The following is a 6,344-nucleotide window of genomic DNA, read 5'->3' as shown; positions in this document are numbered from 1 at the left end:
ATTGTCACTGTGTGGTAAGTCTAAATGTCTTTTACAAACAGAGACAGTTTGAGAGATACAAATCAAGGCTGGCTTGCCACAATAATTTTTAACTAATATGATTGATGGGCCTTTTTGACTATTTTGTTTAGTATTGGTATCTTCTTTGCCTTAATAGTCAAAGAGTTACAAAATCACTTAGGTTAGAAAAGACCTCTGAGGTCATCGAGTGCAACCTTTGACCAATCACCACCTTGTCAACTAGACCATGGCACTAAGTGCCACATTCAGTCGTTTCTTGAACATCTCCAAGAATGGTGTCTCCACCACCTCCCTGGGCAGTCCATTACAATGCTTTAAAACCCTTTCTGTGAAAAAATTCCTCCTGATGTCCAACCTGAACTTCCCCTGGCACAGGTTAAGACTATGTCCTCTCATCCTGTTGCTAGTTTCCTGGAAGAAGAGGCTGGCCCCCACCTTGCTACAAACTCCTTTCAGGTAGTTGCAGAGCATGATAAGGTTGCCCCAAGCCTCCTTTTCTCCAGGCTAAACAACCCCAGCTTGCTTAGCCACTCCTTATAAGACTTGTGCTCCAGACCTTTCACCAGCTTCATTGCCCTTCTCTGGACACGCTGCAGCACCTCAGTGAAGGGGCTTGAAGTGAAGGGGCCCAAGACTGGACACAGCACTCAAGGTGTGGCATCACTAGTGCCAAGTACAGGGGGACAATCACTTCCCTGGTCCTGCTGGACACATCATTCTTACTACAAGCCAGGATGACATTGGCCTTCTTGGCCACCCGGGCACACTGTTGGCTCATGTTTAGCCAGCTGTCAATCAGCACTTTTCCACTGGGCTATATTCCAACCACTTCTCCCCCAGCCTGCATAGGTAATAGCAGTGTATAGTATATAGCAGTAGTGTATAGGCCAGCTGCCAGTTCTCAGCAACAGCAGGACCAGCCTCCCCTGCTGATAAGCAAGCAGACAATGGGAGGAAATCATGTCCAAACCTCTTTTGTGGCCCTAAGCATGAACCAGCATGTGAAGAGCAGCAGTATCGTGGCCCCTGTTTAGCTGGTTGACAAGGTCAACCTTTCCCAACAGATATTTCCTATCATCATCTTTGTCAGGGTCCGAGTCAGAATCCTCTTGCAAACCCATGGTTGCACAATGATGGTTAAATTCTGAGTCATGTAGGACAGAGAAAACAGTGCCAAAAAGGATTATTCAGGTTACATATCTGTGTAATTTCTCATTGTGACAAAGCCAGAGGGTTCATCACCTGGCAGGACCAAGGTAAACAAACAAGTCTATTTCTATCAATTCTTATTTTTGGAACAAGTCTGATTAATATTAACATTCTTGTGGGGGAAGATCCAAGGATATGGCAGAATCCCCATATGAGCCAGGTTCGCTCATATAATGTCTCAATAAACCTTCAGATTAGTCTTACAATAAGCATATTGTTTGAAAAACAGACAGGAGATTTACTCAAAGGCCTTCCTTCCTTCCTTTGAGTATTCCTTCCTTTCCATATTTTTTCATGAACATTCCACATCAGTAAATATTAAAAAATATTCCACTGTCTGGAAAAGCAGGCATTGGTCTTGGTGCTGTTTGAGGTTCTTACACGCAGAGGAGGTGTTCCAAAACATAACTGCATGCAGAATGCAAATATCAAAATATTTGCAAAATAAAAGCAAATGCAAGGGTACATACACATCTCTAAGTGCTGTGTAATACTGCCAATTCTAACACCATTCCAGCTTCAGTGGAAAGCCACTGCTAACCTGTGTGCTTAGTTACATGACAGCACACACAAATCTTAGATACAAACAATTATTATCAGCGTTGTACTGACTGTGATTTGCCTTTTCTTGTCTTTCTACCTCAATTTATTTTCAAACCATAAGCCACTTTAGTGTTGAAAGTCTTCATACCACTGAAGCTAACTATTTATCATTGTCAACTTTATTCTAAAGTTAAGCATAATATATGTGTATGTAAATTTACAGGTATTGTTTTTTTCTCCTAAGATAATTGATTTTTTTAAGAGGGATCTTCTTAAGGGATTATAGTCCATTTACAATCAATCCATTTTTGCTAATCTTTAAAAACCTCTAAGATAACTGCTGTCAATTTATATCAGTCCTTTCTCTACACTCACAAAATATGAAGGTTCTCAATATTTTCCATCCAAGTCTCCTTACAGTCCAGCTTGGGAGTGGCAATAGGATGAGAGCCAAGGAATTTCCAGAAATCTTGAAATGCTACTAAGTCATTACTGACGCAGTGCCATGAATACTTACTTGATGAAAGTTAGATGCAGGACCATTCTGTCCCTAATTAGCAGATATTATCAGTGCATCCCATCAAAAGTCAAAGCTTCTTGCTTGCTTACAGACTGGGGAAAGAAAAAGAGTAGTTACTTCCCCATTTAGGAACAAACACAATCTTTCAGCACTCTCTGACCTCAAATAGTCTCTGGAAGAGACTATTTTAGCTACCACCTTTTCTGAGTCCCTTTCTCACCTCCAGTCATTCTTCATTTAGGTTATATTTGGTTTACAGTTTAAAAGATTAATAGATCTATTGATGTTAAAATATCCTTTAAAAATATTTGTAGGTGTATTAAGTCTGGAGACCAGTCTTGTGGCAGAATGTCTTCCAAAATAGATTTAATGGAATACACAGACATGAAGCCCTAACAAATGCCAAACTTGATAAGTCACCACAGAAGCTCTAATGGTTTACATGTAGGAATGTAAGAATGGACATTGTAGATTTCCTCAGGGTGATTTTCAAAGTGGCAAGATCAAATACTTCAAAGTAGTTAAGAGAATTTGTATTTGGTTGTAAAGGCATAATTTATTGCTTTATTACACCTCCTCCAAAATCCTTAGCCAAGGAATTGGTGTGATCCCTGAATTTCTCCCTCAGCTTGTTCTCTTGATCTGCTTGTACTTTTCATGCTCTTTTCTGACTATTAAGAGAACACTATTAAAAAGAAAACAATCAAATAAACAAATCAATCTATAACTCAGGAAGAGAACATGGATAGATATTCACAGTATGTCTTTGTGGCTTTGTCTGCGGTAACAGAATAAAATAAAGAACATATATACAGACAACACAGGAGAGGCCTTCACAATGGAAATAATGCAACAGCTCTTTCCATGAATGTGAAAAATCCATTATTTCTGCACCATGTTCTGAAAAACTATGTTCAAAAGGCTAGGCTTATGGCTGGCTGAATAAAGAAAAGAGATGTGAACATGCCACTGTCTCCTTAGTCCAGGTTCTTAGCAGTCAGGGTGCTGGCCCATAAAATGCCTGCTATTTTGAAAGAAATTATTTAATCTGACAGGGAAAGCATTGCACAGGCAAGTCACTATCTGGCTTCAGATGTAAATCTCAAATCTGCTATAGCATATCAGATTGCAAAAACTAGTTGAAAAGACTTGTCTGCCTCAGGAAGGAGGCATATTGCTCCTTCACTCACAACAGCTCTGATCTACCTGTTTATATCTCTGTACAGGCAGAATCCAAACAAAACCTGAACATTATAATTAATATATGTATAATTGAAGCATATATATATATGTATGTATGTTTATATATGTCCTATATTCTGCTTTTCCAAAGTGCTTATTCTCTTTTAAAAAATACCTTGTTTGAGACTCTAAAACACAATGCTAGCCTACCATTATTTCAGCTCAGGAAATTCTCTAGACCAGTAAAACAGGTCCAGCCTTCAAGAATCCTGTGGGCCAAAAGGAAATGTTATGGTACTTCCCATAAAGAGACTATTTACCAACTAATTACTCATCACCAATATCACCCTTCCCTCTTTCCTTGCATCCTCCATGTATTTAGTGGACTCCCATCTGAACTGGTGAATTAAACTTCCTCACTGTTTTTTCATGCATCCTCCCATCTTTTTCCCTAAGGTGGTTTTCCACTTTGGATACCATAGTTCTTTCCCAAAAAATGTAGCTGCCTGTCTCCAAATCTAGGAAAAAGCAGATGACAGGACATTATTTCTTGAATGTGAAGTGATTGTTTAAGTGCTCTCTCCCCTTTGAATGGAAGCTGAAAACCAGACCCATTTTATATGGGCAGAGTTAAAACCACACACAAATTAAAAGCAAAGATACTTTGTTTTTTTTAATTATCTGAAGACTAAGGACCAATCTATAATCCTTAAAATGTTATTATAAATATTATTGTAGATAAAATTATCTGTATCTAAAAGCATGAATGAGGGCAGTCAGCCATTTCATTGGCAATGTGGGAAAAAAAATTGAATAAACTAGTTTCATAGCTCTTTTCCAAGTCCTTGGCTCAGAAGCAAGGTTGGAAACAGACTTCTGCCTCTTGCTGCAGATGGAGATAATTTCTACAAGGAGACTCTACCTGCTTCAAGTCTTACTTTTTTTTTTTTGTGAAATTAACTTGGTATTCCTTTTCTTAGGGAATTGGAACACAGAAATTTCAACTAGATACCTTGTCATTTTACTCCCATCCTCTGTTACAGACTGACTCAATACTACGGCATGGAAATTACATACTTCCTGAAGGAAACACTTCAAAACAGCACCTCACCTGGCTATCCAGGTGAGATTTGTTCCTTCTGGATACAACAACCTTTACAGATGTGATTGCTTGGAATTAATAGCTCTCTCTTAATTTGTTAGAAGCTCCCCAAAAAATGAGAACAATATTCTGCAATAACTGTAGCATGATTCAAATCAGTTTTGGAATTTTATTAACTGTCCATAGTGCATTGTGTGGTTATTTTTCAGGGTCAACCATTATCATGCCAGAAATATGGAGACAGACCAATAAGTAATGCAAAGTGTATTTTCTAAAATTAATATAGAGAAGGCTTTCCATGTTAGCCTTCCAACAAGAATTCCCACTTCTTGGCAATAATAATTAAAAACCATGTGCTGAATAGATTCTGCAGCTATCACAAATCACCCTGCATTAATTTCTGAACAAGCTGTTTCTGCAGTGAGGTACTTAATACAGGTAATGCAGTACCTCCCCCCAGCGGGACTGCACCATTGCCCAGGTTTCATAGCCTAAATCATGGCACCTTCTGGGCATTAAGTTTATGGTGCCAACAGGCCAAACTTGTTCAGTAAGAACCTCTTTTTTTGCTGTTGGCTGCATCTGCTGACAGCGTTGTTGCTGCTGCTCGTGTTCTGGCTCTGTTGATTCTTCTTTCTATGCTAAAGCCAGGGATGCTGCCTCTTGACCTGAAGACATAGAAAGGAGGAAATGTCAGAATACGTCTCAGGGTTCTGCCTCTTCTGCATTTTTTCTGTTGTTCTTCCCTCCTGGGCAGGGATTCTGAAACATTACTCCAATACAAGGCCTGTAGAACCACATTTCCTGAGATAGATGTAGTTATTTGCCACCTTGGATAAAGGTGACATCTCTCAACACAGCTATACCAATAATCAAGGTTTGTTTTAATTGAACAGTAACTACCCAGCAGACCAAATACTGCAAGGCGCCTTGGCATAGAACTTCTGCCTTTGTCATACCCTTTTCTTGAACATCTGTGTCCCAATTAAGAGGATGCTCATATTCCTGGTGTGAATGGTGCCAAGGGCAAAGGAAAAAGGTGTGAAGATTTTGTCCCGTCTCTTCCCTAGACAAAACTATGGTTTCCTCAGGCTCTGAGCTTGGTGGCTTTGGCAAGAAGCTAAAGTATGGGTCAAGCTGGAGACACTTAAGACTGCAGAGAAAGTGTGTCATACACTGAGTGGACAAAAGCCACTGTTTGTAGTGCTCCTCCACCTATTGAAGCATTAATAACACTTTTAAGTGTCACCTGAGAGACAGTAGTTCTGCATTCTCCTAGAATATCTGATAACTGTGGACCCAAACCCACCTCTTGTGACTGTCACAGTAAAGACAAAGTCAGTGAGAGAAGCTATTTCGTTAAAGTATTTGTTTTACAAAGCCCATAGTTTTGAACAGCTGCTTAGCAAAGCACGCAGTCCACACAGGTGTCTTTGGAAGATCAACTGCCCCTAGGAAAAGTTACCAGAAAAGAGGTACCTGCTTGGTTCCTTCCTGAAGTGAGACCAGACCACCATGAACACCAGCTTCCAAGGAGGTACATATAGCTCTTGCGTATGATTTCCAAAGTCATAAAATAAGTAATAATAAAACTTGTATCTCAGCTGCTGGTTTTTTGTTTGTTTGCTTTCTTCCTCAGTCTTGTTCAGAGAATCAAGTTAATTTTTCTTGGCACTGTGTCCTCCATGTTCTGAAGCATTAAAAGAAATACAACAGGCAACAAAATACCATACGTTGTCTTTGAATCACCCTATCACTAATTTTTAG

Source organism: Pipra filicauda, unplaced genomic scaffold, assembly GCF_003945595.2.
Source record: "Pipra filicauda isolate LSUMZ 115617 unplaced genomic scaffold, ASM394559v2 scaffold81_size6448238_pilon, whole genome shotgun sequence".
Taxonomy (NCBI): Eukaryota; Metazoa; Chordata; class Aves; order Passeriformes; family Pipridae; genus Pipra; species Pipra filicauda.
The sequence above is the reverse complement of the archived record's forward strand: the minus strand, read 5'-3'. Positions refer to the sequence as shown.